At 38.3% G+C, this 18,535-nt stretch overlaps 1 protein-coding gene across 1 annotated transcript in view; it reads right to left on the reverse strand.

Moving 5' to 3' along the window:
- Window positions 1–18,535, reverse strand: part of LOC126256750 (dnaJ homolog subfamily B member 12) — a 138,968-nt gene that overhangs the window by 10,502 nt on the left and 109,931 nt on the right. The gene's annotated exons all lie outside the window — the stretch shown is intronic.

Raw genomic sequence — 18,535 nt, forward strand, 5'->3', positions numbered from 1 at the left:
GAAGTATAAACAATAGAGAACACGCAAAACAACGGTCCAAGATGTTCACATTCCAACTCAACTCAAGACAATACTCCACCAGGAGCATTTAATTCACATTACCATGTGGTATACTCCCTTTTTTCTATCTAAAGAAGATGCCAACACAGAGACCACTTTTTAGAAACAGTCCACTATTTCAAACAGTCCTTCTATTATTATTATTATTATTATCATTATTATTATTAATTCAGTCTCTTGATTTGACAATATATTCCCAAGTTCAAAGAACACATGAAAAATCAGCTAGTGACATCCATTATTCTTTGAGAATTTCTGGACAGAAACCACACAAATATAAAAAGAACACACATGCTCTCTTCAAGAAATAAACTATAAATGATATAATTAAAGAGATATAGAACTTGTACCATAGTAAATCCAGATACATGCTACATTACCTCCTGCCCCCGTTACCAATCCATCCTCTCTCCCAAAACAAAATTCACTGCAGTTATTATAAAATCTTTGATTCAGTATTAAAATTAGTACCAAAACTAAATGTTAACAAATATTTTCCCAGTACACATTCACCAATGAGCCTGGTGTTTTTCATAAGGCCTTCAGGATGCATTTGCCAAACACTATATTAATTATGTTTTTCAGTATACATGTACGGCATGTATTATATGAAGTCAAAAATGTGACAACGCGAAGAAATGCAAAGCAGATAACAGTAGATGCAAGTACATAATAAGGGGTGTAACTATTTGTACGGATGTATGGTGCCAAGCATGCAAGAGGAACTGGTGAGGTCATTCATAGCTATTTAACTGAAAAAGTAAACATGAAAAACTACATTACCAAGCTCAAAAATAATAAATAAATGGTAAAAATATGTTTATCTGATTTTCATTGGGCAAGGGAAGAGAGGTCTACAAAGAAAATCTGTATACAGAAATGTGCAAGCCCATATATGAACAAACATGGAAAAAAGCAACTTGCTCATTTGCTTCAAATGCCACTTCAACTGTAACTGGTTAAAATTGATTCAAATGTTCAACTTTTACACTAATCTGTTACAGTATGTATCTACATATTTTATCTGTAGCAGAGAATGTGGTGGTTATGTACTGATAAGATACATTATGAGCATTGTCCATCATGAAATGGAATACCAAACTTGTAGCGTCACGAGTGTGCGATGCGGTAAGGAAAGGTATATAGGTAGAGCAGATATGAATGGGGAATTATTCTGACAATGATATGGGTCACAACAAGAAAATCCATGGACATACACCACTTTTACAAATGGCAGATTGTTATAGCCTGGCATCTGGGAAGGAGCATCTTGGGACTAACGAAGCTGGTCAGCATGCTACAATATTGAGCGTCTGTAGACAACAGTTGAAGGATGCTGAAACTCCAAGTAGAGGACAATGTGATAGACATCCATGCCTCATCACTGAACAGGAAGGTCAGAGGTTTGCCCATTTTGTAAAGCAGTATAGCTGGTGCCTTATGGCAGCTCTGATGACTAAGTACAATGCTGATGTAGGCACACTTGGTTTGAAGCACATCATTCAGCACAAATTGTTAAACATAGAACTTCACAGCAAATGACCCCTACATGTTCTCATGTTGACCCAATGACATTGCCGGTTATAACTACAGTGGTCACAGGATCATTCAGATTGGACAGTGAGTCAATGGCAATAGTTGGCCACACACTAGTGGCTTTCTGAGGTGGGCCAGTTCTGCAGACAGATTTGGCCTGTTGATCTCAGGCTTTTCATTATCCACTAACATGCAGGCTCTGCCCACCAGATCAAATCTCTTCAATCTGACCGTAGGCTAGGTCCTTCCATGTGTGGGGTTAATTGGAGTTTTGTTGTTTATCTGTACATCCAGAACAGGAGTGCACGCTTAATATGCTAGATCCCACAGGCAATGGATTTCAGTAGTTCTGACTGCGTCTAGCTGAATGTACATTGTACAGTGTTGCATCTTTATGGCATTATTTGATTGCAGCATGTTATCAGATTTTAAAACCCATCTGTATCATCAAGAAGAAGTTATGGATGATAGGAGAAAGAAAACTGGGGAGCAGTTTATACACTATGTACTCACATCTCTCAAAAGGAAAATTGCACAAAATGGGTGAAAAAATGGACTGCTGCAAGGCAACATTCCCAGCCATAAAGATATTATTCAGAGTTTCTGAGATACTGAGCCTGACAACTACGAGGACTAATTAAACAGGAGTTCGTATAATGTCAATGCACTTTTGTTGTTGTCGTTGTGCTCTTCAGTCCTGAGACTGGTTTGATGCAGCTCTCCATGCTACTCTATCCTGTGCAAGCTTCTTCATCTCCCAGTACCTACTGCAGCCTACATCCTTCTGAATCTGCTTAGTGTATTCATCTCTTGGTCTCCCTCTACGATTTTTACCCTCCACACTGCCCTCCAATACTAAATTGGTGATCCCTCGATGTCTCAGAACATGTCCTATCAACCAATTCCTTCTTCTAGTCAAGTTCTGCCACAAGCTCCTCTTCTCCCCAATTCTATTCAATACCTCCACGGCAAGGTCCATGGTTCATGCACTTTTAAGTGAGTACAATTCACTCTTGTTAGCACACTCTAGTTCACTCATAGCATCTGGTACAGCTAATTCTATTTAAATGCTATGTTTTTATTTTTGGAAATTGTGAACCTAATGCTACAGAAAAAAGACACAGTAATTAGTGAATGCATTTCACCAGGACAAAAGTTGGCTTTCTGAGTTATCAGCAATCCCCTGAGAATCATGAAGCTCTGATACTTTAGGAAGAGGGCATCTTAATACTTTGTAAAGTAAAGTAACTCTTAATACTCATAAAACAATGGACATGGTACAAGCAAATTTTTATTGTTATAGTAAACTTAACGTGGTCAAGGTGTGGAGTACACAATCTTGATTTTCAGTATAAATTTTATTTATCTCGATCACACAATTGCAAACTGATGACCTGTTTTGATTGCTCATGCTGTCATCTTCACAGCATTAAATTTTGGTTACAATGATTAACTTGGCATATGTAGTACAAACACACAATTAGCGTCATTAAAAGTACATGTTTGTACTACATGTTATGAGTTACTCATTGTAACAAACTTTTAATAATCTAAAGGTGACTGCTTGAGTTATCAAAAATGATGAGCATTTTATAAACGTGAAATCAAGAAAACTATATTTTATACTGAACTTTTTATTAGTTGATAAAATGCATCCTTTCCTTTTTCCATTTCTTTCAGAGGCCTCCACTTGTCCGAGGACTTTTTTGAAACTTTTGTCTCAAATTTTGTAGCTTAGTTTTTTTATTGAACTTTGCTCCACATCGTCTAACAATTTCTTTGTACACCCTTTTTTTTATATATACTCTTGTTCGTGTAATGTTCATGGGTCATTTTCCACAAACAAGGTCTTTCATGGTACAACTGCTCAATTTTTTCAAGGCTGTCATTGGTCCACTCCATCATACTGGTAGCAACTGTAGCTTGCTGTCACATGAAAATCACAGGGAAACTTATGAACTTCATGAACATGGCCTGTCGTGGAAATTCACACATGCGGCCAGTTGAGGATGCCGGATAACTGGTCCATTAACGCACTGGTCCATTAACGCACTGGTCCATTAACGCAGGTGTTATAGAGTCAGTCGGAAATATCCATGGCAAGCTAATGTGTCCTAATGTGTCATCTGCTTAGATGAGTCACATTTCTGGCTATGCCAGGTTGACAAAGGTCAGCAGGGGGTAGTATCAGGCCATGCGGCCAGTTGAGGATGCCGGATAACTGGTCCATTAACGCACAGGTCGGACCTGCAGGTGTTATAGAGTCAGTCGGAAATATCCATGGCAAGCTAATGTGTCCTAATGTGTCATCTGCTTAGATGAGTCACATTTCTGGCTATGCCAGGTTGACAAAGGTCAGCAGGGGGTAGTATCAGGCTATGGGGGACATTCACCTGGGTTTCCATGAGACCTATGATAGTGGCTCAAGTCGTCATGAAAGCTGTGAGAAACATGAACATTATTGCAGACCACCTGCATTGTTTCGTGCATGATGTCTTTCCCAATAGTGAGGTTATCTTCCAGCAGGGTAACTATCCATGTCACAAAGCCATAATTGTGCTGCACTGATGTGATGAGTACAATAGTGAAATTACACTGACAGTTTGGCCACCAATTTCGCCAGCACCTGTTTACCACTGGCCTCTAATTTATAGGAACTGCATGATCTGTGTGTGGACATCTGGAGCCACCTACCTCCAGAAACCTGTGAAGAGCTTGTCAAATCCATCTCAAACACATAATAGCCACTGCACAGTGTTTCACAGATGGGCCAACACTGTTAAGCAGATGGTCATAATGTTCTGGATCACTCAGTAGCATATATACTGTACGTATCCATTATGTATAGAGCAGAACCATGTGTATGTATTACTGGTTTGTCTAGAATTCATGCATTTTGAACAAACCTTTAACTCCAGTTCAACAGCGCTTGTTACAAGGCACTGATCCAACCTATGTTAATATACTTAAGAAAATACATTTGAATGCTGCAGCTACCACTGGACTTCACCACGATAGTGAGAAATTTTGAATTGGACAACGGATTCTGTACTGCCAAAACTACACTGAGTTGACAAAAATCATAGGATAGTGATATGCACATATACACAGATGGCAGTAGTAGTATCATGTGCACAAAGTATAAAAAGGGTAGTGGATTGGTTGAGCTGCATTTATACTCTGGGGATTCATGTGAAAAGGTTTCCGATGTGATTATGGGCGCACAATGGGAATTAACAGACTTTGAACACAGAATGGTAGTTGGAGCTAGATACGTGGGACATTCCATTGGAAATCATTAGGGAATTCAATATCCCGAGATACACAGTGTCAAGAGTGTACCAAGAAAACCAAATTTCAAGCATTATCTCTCGCCACAGACAATGAGCGAAAGCAACGGTGTTTGTGTAGTATTATCAGCGCAACACTGCGTGAAGTAACTGCAGAAATCAATGTGGAAGTACAACAAACTTATCCATTACGATAGTGCAGCAAAATTTGGCATTCGTGGGCTATAGCAGCAGATGACCAATGCGAGTGCCTTTGCTAAAAGCACAACATGGCCTGCAGCATCTCTCCTGGGCTTGTGACTATATTGGTTGGACTCTAGATGACTGGAAAATCATGGCCTGGTCAGACGAGCCCTGATCTCAGTTGGAAAGAGCTGATGGTAGGGTTTGATTGGGGGCATAGACCCCATGAAGCTATGGACCCAGGCTATCAACAAGGCACTGTGCAAACTGGTGGTGGCTCCATAACTGTGGGTTGTGTTTACATGGAATGGACTGAGTCCTCTGGTCCAACTAAACCTATCATTGACTGGAAATGGTTATGTTTGGCTCCTTGGAGACCATTTGCAGCATTCATGGATTTAATGTTACGGGTGAAAATGCGCCACGTCACCGGGCCGCAATTGCTCACAACTGGTCTGATGAACATTCTGGACAATTGAAGCAAATGATATGGCCACCCACATCATCCAAACTGAATTACATCAAACGTTTATGGGACATAATTGAGAGGGCCAGTTTGTGCACAAAATCTTGCACCAGCAACACTTTTGCTATTACAGACAGCTGTACAGACAGTGGACTCCCAATGACTTCTTGAGCCCACGCCACTTCGAGTTGCTGCACTATGCCAGACAAAAAGAGGTCCGACACAGTATCAGGAGGTATACCTTGACTTCTGTCACCTCAGTGTAGTGCCAACAGTCCAAATGGAAGTTTTCAGGCATTTGAAGTGTAAAAGATATATAAGAAATAAATGTCAATGGCATTAATATGAACCACCTTCACTTTGCTGACCACATTGTACAATTTGTCTCTAGTGCAGGAAAACATAAAAAACAAACGAAAAACATAACAGTGCATGTTTGGAAGTAGGCCTTCAAGTCAATTATAAGATAAATAAGGGTTTGTGGTTCAGTGGGGAAGTGTCAGACGATGGATACAAAGCCCTCGGATTCAATCCCCAGTCAGTCCTAGGATTTCTGTGTATCATATATCGCTCTTCCACCTCTGGCAATGTTTGCTAATGTGAAAAATGCCAATTCGCACCTTGATTTGAAGTGACATGAAACTGTAGCTCCCTCTAACTGGGTGAGTAAATCAGTTCATAAGTCAGATGGAGGCAACAGTACACTATATTTAACAAAACACTGGTGTTCAAACTGACAATCTGGTTGATCACTACTACATACCTTCTTAACATAGAAAATGTATAATTGACGTTACAAAGAACACTGTGTGTGTTGACAATTAAGTCAGGAACCATCTTGTTTGTTTATAAGTTAAAGACACTTACTGGATTGACAGAAAAAAGAATACAGACAAAATTGCCTGGACTGCTTTTGGTACAATAGAATGTTTTGTTGTATCCAAAAAGGTAAAGTTTATAAACAGTGAGTATTGCCAGACTTTATTTATGGCAGTGTGACATGGTCTTCAGCTGTGAAGGGGGAGAGGGAATATTAGGAATTACTAGGAAAGAGTGGAAACAAACTAATTGGAGTGGAAGACTTAATTATGACAGCACTAAACAACTGTAGCGTTTGGGGTGGTGTTGCTGGTACTGGCCACAATGTATGGGGCGTTCACTTATTTATTTGTCTACATCAATGTTATCTCTTTCAAATAGTCCCCATTAGATACTATCCACTTATGGCAGTTCTTTCTCCAATCCCTGAAAGACTTCTGGAACTCTACCTCTGGAAGAGCTTTTAGCTCTTAGTAATATGTTTGTAATCCCTTTTGTTCCTGTAATACAATTGCCCTTTAAGGTTTTTGGGAACATCAAAAATCTACAGTATTGTTGTTGGTCAAAATTTGACATAAAAGCTACAAAGTGTGAGCAGGTGAGTTGTCATGATGCGAAAGCTTTTTACCTGTTTCATCACAAATTTAGTTTGATTTTATTTACTTATTTATTTATTTTACAGCACTGTGGAAAAGGTGTTGAACTTTTTAGTAGTTTTGGCCATTGATTGACTGATCTTGCGGCAAGAACTCAAGGTGCACTCTGACATTATAATCTAAGAAAACAGTGAGCATAACCTCCACATTTGACTGCACTTATTAAGTTTTTTTTCCACCTTGGCAATCTAGGATGCTTCCACTTAGTTTGAATTACATATTTGTAAACCCATGTTTCATCACCTGTTATGACGCATTTCAGTAGCTCTGCATCACTGATGACTTCATCTCATAACTACTGTGCAAACTGCATTCACTGTTGTTTTTGTTTGAAAGCCAAAATTTCGAAACAAATTTTGCTGTATCAACATTTTGTACCTGTGTTTGAAATACTGTTATCGTATAAATTCAATGTTATACTGAATTATACTAAACAATGAGTTCAGCATTCCAAGATATGTTACTGTTCTGCATCATAGCCTTTAAACTTACCACTGTTTATCATCAGTGAATTAATGATAAAGAGGTTGAAGAAGATCAATTAGACCTTTGCAGCTTCAGAAGTGTTAGCAGTTCTTTATGCTATTTCTACATCTACATCTAGATCCAAACTCCGCTAGCCACCTGACGGTGTGTGACGGAGGGTACCTTGAGTATCTCTATCGGTTCTCCCTTCTATTCCAGTCTTGTATTGTTCGTGGAAAGAAAGACTGTCGGTATGTCTCTGTGTGGGCTCTAATCTCTCTGATTTTATCCTCGTGGTCTCTTCGCGAGATATACGTAGGAGGGAGCAATATACTGCTCGACTCCTCAGTGAAGGTATGTTCTCGAAACTTCAACAAAGGCCCGTATCGAGCTACTGAGTGTCTATCTTGCAGAGTCTTCCACTCGAGTTTATCTGTCATCTCCGTAACGCTTTCGCAATTACTAAATGATCATGTAATGAAGCGCACTGCTCTCCGCTGGATCTTCTCTATCTCTTCTATCAACCCTATCTGGTACGGATCAGACACCGGTGAGCAGTATTCAAGCAGTGGGCGAACAAGTGTACTTAACCTACTTCCTTTGTTTTTGGACTGCTGTTCCTTACGATTCTTCCAATGAATCTCAGTCTGGCATCTGCTTTACTGACGATTAATTTTATACGGTCATTCCATTTTAAATCACTCCTAATGCCTACTCCCAGATAATTTATGGAATTAACTGCTTCCAGCTGCTGACCTGCTATATTGTAGCTAAATGATAAAGGATCTTTCTTTCTGTGTATTCGCAGCACATTACACTTGTCTACACTGAGATTCAACTGCCACTCCCTGCACCATGCATCAATTCGTTGCAGATCCTCCTGCATTTCAGCACAATTTTCCATTGTTACAACCTCTCGATATACTACAGCATCATCCGCAAAAAGCCTCAGTGAACTTCCGATGCTATCCACAAGGTCACACCTGCGGCAAACCTGAAATCACTCTTACTTCGGAAGACTTCTCTCCACTGAGAATGACATGCTGCATTCTGTTATCTAGGAACTCTTCAATCCAATCACAACAATTGGTCTGATAGTCCCTTAAACGGCTGTGGGGAACTGTATCAAACACCTTGCGGAAGTCAAGAAACAGGGCATCTACCTGGGAACCTGTGTGTATGGCCCTCTGAGTCTTGTGGACAAATAGTGTGAGCTGGGTTTCACACAATCGTCTTTTTCGAAACCCATTGCTGATTCCTACAGAGTAGATTTCTAGTCTCCAGAAAAGTCATACTCTAACATAATGCATGTTCCAAAATTCTACAACTGATCGACATTAGAGATACAGGTCCAAAGTTCTGCACATCTGTTTGACATCCCTTCCTGAAAACGGGGATGACCTGTGCCCTTTTCCAATATTTTGGAATGCTAAGCTCTTCTAGAGACCTATGGTACACCACTGCAAGAAGGGGGCGAGTTTCTTCGCGTACTCTGTGTAAAATTGAACTGGTATTCCATCAGGTCCAGCGGCTTTTCCTCTTTTGAGCAATTTTAATTGTTTTTCTATCCCTCTGTCATCGACTTCGATATCTACCATTTTGTTATCTGTGCGACAATCTAAAGAAGGAATTACAGTGCAGTCTTCCTCTGTAAAACAGCTTTGGAAAAAGAAAGTATTTTGGCCTTTAGTCTGTCATCCTCTGTTTCAGTACCAATTTGGTCACAGAATGTCTGGACATTTAGTTGTGTAAAAAGTCAGTAAAGGATTAAAAGCTGGAGAGGAATCTTCTTTGCTCAATCAAAGTAGTTTATGCTTGGATGATTCTTGCTTACCTGAGGTCCTTTTACAGGTATTAATTTTTATGAAGATTATGATGTAGCCCTTTTGGCAAAACGAAGTGTAAAATACAAAAATATCTGCATGTAACTGATTTGGAAATGGCTGTTCACTTAAAATGCATGACAAAGTTCGATATACACTCAGCCCAAAAACTGCAAGCATGGTGCAGAAAAGATGTTTCTCCTTGAAATTCTACGTAGTTTAATTCCATCTCACTCAGATGCAGACAATGATCTGCATACAAGCTTCTAAGCTGTTGGAATGTCACTGTTGAAATTTCAACTAATTAATTCAAAAGAGAGAGAGAGAGAGAGAGAGAGAGAGAGAGAGAGAGAGAGAGAGAGGCTAAGCAAAGCAAAAGATGCATCAGTTTGAAGACAAAGCTATTAAGTAAATTGCAACAGTTGGTGGACATGATCCTTGTGATCTGGAGCAATCTACACCAATTAAACAATGTCTGAACTGCTCAGATTGCAGTCAAGTAGTCAAAGAAATGAGAAGCTGAAAATATACAATTATCAAGGGAAAAAATCATTTTGATCTTAATTCCACAAATGTAACCCATTAAACAGAATATGGAAGAATTTTCTGTTTCAGAAAGAATGGCGAAAGAAATAAAGGAGCTGAAAATGGAAAAAGGAATAATGGCCTATCAAAAAGCAAATATGGAAAGAAGCTTCTACAAAACCTACGGCAAAAAGGTCATATTATTTTTTACAATCAAGATCTAGTCGAATTTGTCCAAGCAAAAGAGATTGTTTCCATTCGAATAGACGACTAAGAAGTTCATAAGCAAAAGTACTTGCTACTGAGCAATTTGAAAGAAATGTTTGTTACTTATGTTTTGTGAACTACGTCCAAATTTGTGTTCGCCTGCAGATATAGCAGGTTTACACTCGTTTTCTGCATGTACAATACATCAGAATGTAAAACAAGTGTAGACAGACAACCTAGTGAAAGAAGATAATAACTTTGTGTGGCTTAGAAAAATCGTAGTTTGGAATCAAAAGATTGTACGCTTCATTGCTGTAATAATTTCCAGGCAAAGAAGGACTGAAAAATTTTCTGGATGATGCATCTAAATTTTAAATATTGACCCTGAAGATACGATTCAATTTAAACAATGGATTTACACTGAAGCAGACACACTGTAAACACTGGAAGAATCTACTGAAGAACTAATACCAAATTTTCAATCTCTCTAACCTGCACTATATTGTTAAGCCTCATAGCAAGCACTTGCAAGTGACTAAAGATCTCAAGCTGAGCGAGTTGATTATATTGGTAGACTTTGCTGAAACCTATTCTAATTGTTCAAGATGCAGTTCCAGGATTTCACCAAGTAAATAACCAAGAGACACTACACCCATTTGTCTTTTACTACAAGGACTCAATGGAGGATTAAAAAGTATCAGCTATTTCATAACCTGCTATTGCATGCACCATGAAGCTGCTGCTGTGCTCCATCACAGAAATGGAGCATCTTCAATATTTCAGTGGTGTTTCTGTGGTCCAACACAAATATTTAAAGAATACTCTCACTCTTTGCTAGCTATCATCAAAGGAACTTTAAAATCAGTGCAGAATTTTTTTTTTTTTTTTTTTTTTTTTTAACAAACCATAACACATCACTCTGTGATACAATTGGAAGTACTGTTAAACTTTTAGTGGCAGAAGCTAGTCTTTATGGCCCAACAGAAAACCTAACCCCAACACAGTGATTTATTTGATTATTGCAAGGAAAATGTATATGTGGTATTGAATTTATTTTTATCAAAAAAGATATTGAAAAAGAAAAAGTTTAGTCATGAAAAGTTCTTTGAAAATGGATTTACAGTTTCTGATGCAAGAAATCAACACTGTTTTGTGCATCAAGAAACAATATTTCAGATTAATAGGATATCAAATGATTATGTATACTTTGTAACTAACTTTGACCAGCATGCCAAAGCAACTTACAAACTGGATATTACAGATCGGAAATTCTCAGCATGTTTCTAATGAAGTCAAAGATGCACTAATAAATTTTACGTGACTTCATGAAGCTGCTCAAACATCATCTGGCCCGCTAAAGAGATGTTTGCTGGATTCTAGAACAACGTGTTATTACGATACTTTGATCTCCAAGAGCAACACTGACATGGGTGACAACAGAATTTGCCATTAGTAACTGTTACAGATACCAGAAAAAAATTTCAGGAACTAGACTGTGAACCCATTAGATACCAGTAGTTAGGCTTGGAAAGTAACAGTACAGATACCAAGCTGTGGCCCCTTTATAATGTTACCTTTGCACCTTAACTACTTTAAAATCAGAGCTCAATTTTAGGATATATGATGCCAAAAAGATATTTTTGGTAACTTCAAAGGCTGATAAATACAGATGCAGGAAAGTTCATAATTTATTAATTTTCTAATACACAGCTAGACAATGCACTTTTAAATGATCACGTTTCCAGTGCTTTTTATTCAATAACTATTTTTTAAATCCCTTGTGATAAATTTTTCAGCATAATTTTCTGACCCCCATTTATATTTAACTTGAGACCTTTGCCTTTCATGGGCAAGTTCTCAACCAACTGAGCTACCAAGCACCTTTGATGGCATCTGAAATGCAAAGGTCCCAAGTTTGAGTCTCAGTCCAGTACACAGTTTGAATCTGCCAACAAGTTTCATACCAATGCACATTCTGCTGCAGTGCGAAAATTTCCATCTGGTTAAGCCACGTCTCTGCAATATCCTTCCTTCCAGGAGAGCTAGTCTTGCAAGTTTCACAAGAGAGCTTTTGCAAAGTTTGGAAGAGATGAGGTACTGGCAGAAGTAAAGCTGTGAAGATGGGTTGCAAGTCGTGCTTGGGTAGCTCAGTCAGAAGAGCACTTGCCAGCAAAAGGCAAAAGATCCCAAATTCAAGCATCAGTCTGGTACACAGTTTTAACCCACCAAGAAGTTTCATTTCTGTTATTCTGTATTCTGCATATAAATTCGCAAGACCCTAGTTCTAGTACGTCATAAGTTGTTCATCCATCTGCAATTCTGGAGAAACAGGTCCTTGTAAAGATGATGATAGTACCCATACAAGTTGGAGCACAAGTTCATGGAGGTTCTAAGAACATTTAATAAAAATTCAAGATGGCTGACCTTGTAGTATCTTCCAGATTGTGTCATTTGACAAGGAATGACCCGTTTTCATCGTTACATTCACTTTCTGTATTATGATCTTTTACAATACAATGCAACAATCTTTTAAATGACAGTGCAGCAATTCCTGTTAATGGCTCATAAAAGCATGCAGTTTACAGACACTCATCTTCATATTAGGAGCTAACACCAGAAAGGAAGAAGAGGTTAAGCTCGATCAAAATAAACAGAACAGGCAATTTTAACATTTGTCCATCTGTTTCGTGATATCATTCTAGATTGAAGTAGGAAGACAGTTTTTAATTGCTACAAAAGAGACTCTGGACAACTACTAGTAGCTTTAAATAACAGCCCTGTGAGCTCTCCCTTCTTGGTGGGACTTACAGATAATGGTGCATGAATGAATGAATGAATGAATGAATGAATGAATGAATGAACCCAGTCATCTTTTACAACACAGCACTTGTTGGTCATGTAGCCAGACATTTCTGGAGAAACACATTGCAAGACAGAAGTAGGTTCAAAGGATTGCTCAAATCTCTTTGATTTTTAATTTGTGAGTGGAGAAAGGAGGTTACTTGAGATAAACCAATTTTCACTTTCAAAATATTTCATCAATATAAACAGGGTGACTAGCAACAAATCTGACCATCAGGGGGTACTTATGAAATCTTTACTTCTCAAACATCTTGATGACTATAATACAAGCAGAATTACTGAGGAGCACAAGACAGCTATCTGAAAAGAGAAGAATACATTTTAGCTACTTACAGCTCAAGGGCATTTCATACAATTAAAAATTTGAGAAAATGTTATCAGTTTGATTATAGTCACCAAGGAAAACATTTCACCACTATTAAGGCAACTGATTCCACCATAATAATAAAAGAAAGAAAAGAACTTTATGGGCACACATGCTATGTTGATGAGACAGTGGTAATTAAGTGATTACACTACATGTGGGCAAAAGTATACAGCGAACTTTGAGGTACACAGCAAGTGCACTTCCAAGCTATGAATAAACTGTGCCAAAATAAACCTTTTTATGTCTGCCTTGGTATGATTTCAACAGTTGCTTAAAAAGCTCATACTTATTCTCCATCCTGCCTCCTTTACTCAAAAACCATATATAAAACTGATGGCTTTTGTCCTTTTACCCATCTCTTTAATTGCAGACGATTTCTATTTAGAATTTCTCATTAAAGGTACTTCACACTTTAACAAATGACCTTTAATAATAATTTTATTCTTCCATTAGGTAATCCAGGAACTCAGACCAAAAACAAACATGAAATGTGTCTTTGATTCAGCATTTTTTTCATGTCATTCATGTGTGCTACATTTTGCTTTGAAAACAGGATGATCATTTTTACTCTCCCACATTTCAATATTTCTGAGGACTCTTCCAAAAACAATACTCAGTTTGGTAATTTTTTTTTTACTTAGTCAACAATATGATGAATTATTTACAAAAGAAAAATACTGCAAGTATAAATTCAACAACTGTCAAAGCTAAAAGTCCTTATCACAATACATTCAATTTTTTTTAATACAGTTTTTTCATATCACATTGCAAATATGTGTGCAAATTTGCAAAACTTCAATACCACTTAAATGTAAGAATGATTTCTCTGTGCTTAAGTCTATAATGATCGCAGCGTGTTACATGCCCCAAATATCTACTATTTTTTATAAAGAGTGAGAAATCCTATGATTCTCTCCACATAGCATTGTGATCTTAAGACATGCATCACCAAGTTGTTCCAATACACTATAACTGACTTTCCAGCAAGTGAACAACTCAAAGCCTTCGGTGTGTGTGTGTGTGTGTGTGTGTGTGTGTGTGTGTGTGTGTGTGTGTGTGTGTTTTCAGTAACTGCTGACAAAAACACCACATATACAATGTGACAAAACATACTTTTAAATTTCAAGAGATTCACATTTTAATTTGTGCAGTATGGTCAGATACATGAGAGTTTAGGTACTTCACACACAATGACTCTCATGAATATGTATAAATTAATTTAATACCTCTCAGCATATGCTGAAAACTTATCTTCAGTATATACAAAATAATAAATAAAATTAATTTGTAAATAATTAAGAAGTCCCAACAATTATTCAAGTATTATTAAATTTCAAGAGCAAATAAAAACTATTGCTAATTGCCTTTGCTATAGTATTGAGAGATCCAGAGTACACGTAGGTCAGGGCAGCAGTATGGGCAACATGCAGCCTTGATTTGCCGTATTCAGCTAAAGTCACTCATTGTTGATCAGGTCCGGTAGAGCTTGTAAACACAGGGAATGGTGATTGCTGCATTACGCCCGCTCTTCCAAATGCAGTTTTCGATGGGAATAATAGTGGCCGATTTAGTAGGTCAGACGAACCACAATAGTGTGCCCAATTGTTCATCAAACGAGCAACATATGCTTGGAGTTCTATGAGCACCGCTGTTCTCATCTGGGAAAATGGGGGGAGGGGGGGGGGGGCGGTCATACAATACTTGCCCCGTTGATGTAAAGGAAATGCTACGACTTGGTCACCAAAAATGTTAAAATAAACACCCTGGCCCAAGTCATGTTATGAATAAGACCCCAAAATGTCACAAAACCACCTACAGCCTAATCATACGTACTACGCATAGTGATTAAACATGTCACTGTGTAGTTGGTGCACTCATTTGAAAACAGGCAAAATCTTGACTCATTCAACCACACAACATGGTTCCAGTCAGCTACAGCCAAATTTCAATGCTGGCTGGTCTGTTGAAAATGTGACGCTTTATGTGACGTTGTGAGAAATGCATCTTGTGAGATACCCCTTCAGGTGTCCATTTCATGCAGTTCCCATCACAATCTTTGTTCATAAGTTAGTGGAGAAAGACCTAAATTTATTGCCAGTAGCAGTTCCTGTTGGGTTTGAAACCGATGCTCATGACAATATGTAACACTAGTTTCCGGTCTCTGTCAGGATCTATTTACAACCGGTGTTCTTGTACCGTGTTACACTGCTGCAAGTGTTAGACCATTCCTCATTGACAAATTGGACAGTCTGTGTTGATACACCAAAAAATCAGGCAACTTCATTTACAGAATGATAATGGGCATGTCCAAACATGACAGCTTCTTTCTGCAACTGTCACACGTAAAGATTTTATTCGTAAATGTAAGAGCTATGTGGCAAGATGTCATCACCGAAATCTGACCAATTTTTTTATCATCAGTTTTCCGACTGATTCGATGGAGTCTGCCACGAATTCCTCTCCTGTGCCAAACTCTTCATCTCAGTCAGAGTAGGACTTGCACTTAATTATGTGCTGTGTGTATTCCAATCTCTGTCTTCCTCTAAAGATTTTACCCTCCACAGGTCCCTCTAGTACCATGGAAGTCATTCCGTGATGTCTAAATAGATGTCCTACCATTTTATCCCTTTTGCTTGTGAGTGTTTTCCACATGTTCCTTTCCATGCCAATTCTGCAGAGAACCTCCTCATTCCTTTTATGAGTGCACCTAATTTTCAACATGCTTCTGTAGCACCACATCTCAAATACTTTGATTCTCTTCTGTTCTGGTTTTCCCATCATCCATGTTTCACTACATACAATGCTGTGCTCCAAACACACATTCTCAGAAATTTCTTCCTCAAATGAAGGCTTATATTTGGTATTAGTAGATTTCTCTTGGGCAGGAATGCCCTTTTTGCCAGTGCTAGTCTGCTCTTCTTGTCCCCCTTGCTCCAGCCAGGCTTCAGTTAAAAGCTGCCAAAAATTTCAATTGATTAAGAAAAGAAAGACCCATGAAGTAACCTAAAGGATGTCTTTGCACACACGCACAAGGGCAAGTCATCCTGCAGCATACCACATTTTTCAACAAGAACTGCATTTATGACTTTAATTAAAACAGAGTATATTTATTGATTTAAATGAACAACTTTCTTCCTGTCAAAACCTAAAATTCACTTCAGCAAAATGTGCCATGCTTTAACACTTCTACTGCAACCACCACAAAGAGATGCACAATTTAAAGGAAAAGGAAGTGAATGGTGCTGCACATGAAGTAGAGTCACAATCACTTTGTCACATCACTGAGACCAGAGAAGGTATATGACAGTCAAGCTGTAGCTTTCAGAAGCAGCAGCTTTTATTCCCAGTTACTATACCTCCCACTGGTTGGTTGATTGATCAGGGGGAGAGGACCAAACAGCTAGGTTATCGGTCCCATCGGATTAGGGAAGGATGGGGAAGGAAGTCGGCCATGCCCTTTCAAAGGAACTATCCCAACATTTGCCTGAAGTGCTTTAGGGAAATCACGGAAAACCTAAATCAGGATGGCCAGACACGGGTTTGAAACGTCTTCCGCCAGAATGCGAGTCCAGTGTGCTAACCACTGCACCATCTCGTTCAGTACCCCCCCATTTATTCGTGACTGAACCGGTAAGATGACATCTTGCAAGTAGATGGCACAATGTACCACAGTTCATCAGTCCAGATAATATTTCATAACTGCTATGCCAGTAATACTTATTTTCTTTGATTCCAAATATGTCAAGGCTTGTAGTAATGTTCTGCATAGCTACTGATTTTGAAGCAGGAGAATAGCCTCTTTGATAATCACGTTCTCCACTAGGTAAATTTACTGATCTCCTCCTCCTCCTCCTGGATTCAATTTTGATTCTGGTAACAGGACTTTAAAATGTATCTGACCTGTCTAATTCTGTCATGATGGAGTGCATCCAGTACTTTTATACATACAATAACCAGCAGATCCATATACTGTGCAGCTATTATCAATCTGGGAATCACACAAAGGATCAGTACCAATGAAGTTGGTCAATTTTCTAATTTTTCATTATGATTGTGTGATTCTTAAATATAAATGGCTTTGTTACTTGATCTAGCATGAACAAAATCTACAAAACGAGATACTTCCCATCAGATTACCAGACAAGCAAAGTAGTAAAGAAAAATAAGTATGCATATGTCAAAACTACCAAATGGTCAGTCTGCTATTTCAACATTGTCAACTCATAAAAGGCATAACTTTTAGAAGAATAAGATTAAAAATATGCTGGGTTAAAATAACTTCAGTTACAGGAAAGGTAACAGTAAAACAGTAGACAATATTTTGCACTTGGCAATAGGAGGAGGGAAAAGAAAATTCAGGATGTCTTAATAATATCTGTGGATTTAAAAGAAATCTCCCACAGTGAAAGATGGATTATGATGTTCAGTGTTTTGGGAGAAACAAAGAAAGTATGGACAAACAACAACACAAAATATAACAGAAAAAGTGTCACTAATAAAATAGGTTATGTTAGGTTAGGTTAGGTTAGCTTAGGTTTAACGTAATGAGAGAAGAGTATGTTACAACTGGTGTAAGATAGGACTGAGTTTTGTTTATCCTTAACCTATATTCTACCACCTTGAAGGTGATTAAAGGTGCTTCTATACAGGCCATATTTTACGGCAATGTGGGGCAACAGTAGTGTTGACATCAACATGGCTACAGTGTGGTTACAATATAAGAGAATAGTGTGGTAGAATAGTGTGGTATGGCCAGCCATTATTTCTGATGGATAAGATTTTTGCAGGCAGTTGACAGCACACTGTCAAATGTTCTGAGAGCCTTTTTCTCCCCCCCCCCCCCCAAAAAAAAAAAAAAAAAACGTTTTCAGTGTTTTTCAAACACTCATTACTAGATGACACACGCCCTTTGTGCCAAGCCGTAATTCCCTCTGGAACTTTACGTACCGTGAGCCAAGATCTACTCCATTTAGTTGATACAACTGTAAGACCCCCAAAAATACTACTGATCAAAGGGTCTCAAACTCATCCATTCTAAGCAGCTATTACAAATTCTTCCTTTGAAATAGAAGAATGGAAAAATGTCAATGTATTCAAAAGAGGGAAGACCACAGCTGATATATGCTATGCTCTACTTTGTCTAAAGGACCGAACCTGTTTAATAGTTGCAAAAACAGAAAGAGCTGTTGATAATATAGCCATTTCTACCTCAACAGCATGGAGTTCCACAGTGAACTTTTCAATAGGCACTCCCAGAATAGAGTTGTATAATAAAC

The sequence above is a fragment of the Schistocerca nitens genome, chromosome 1 (assembly GCF_023898315.1).
Source record: "Schistocerca nitens isolate TAMUIC-IGC-003100 chromosome 1, iqSchNite1.1, whole genome shotgun sequence".
NCBI classification, from domain to species: domain Eukaryota; kingdom Metazoa; phylum Arthropoda; class Insecta; order Orthoptera; family Acrididae; genus Schistocerca; species Schistocerca nitens.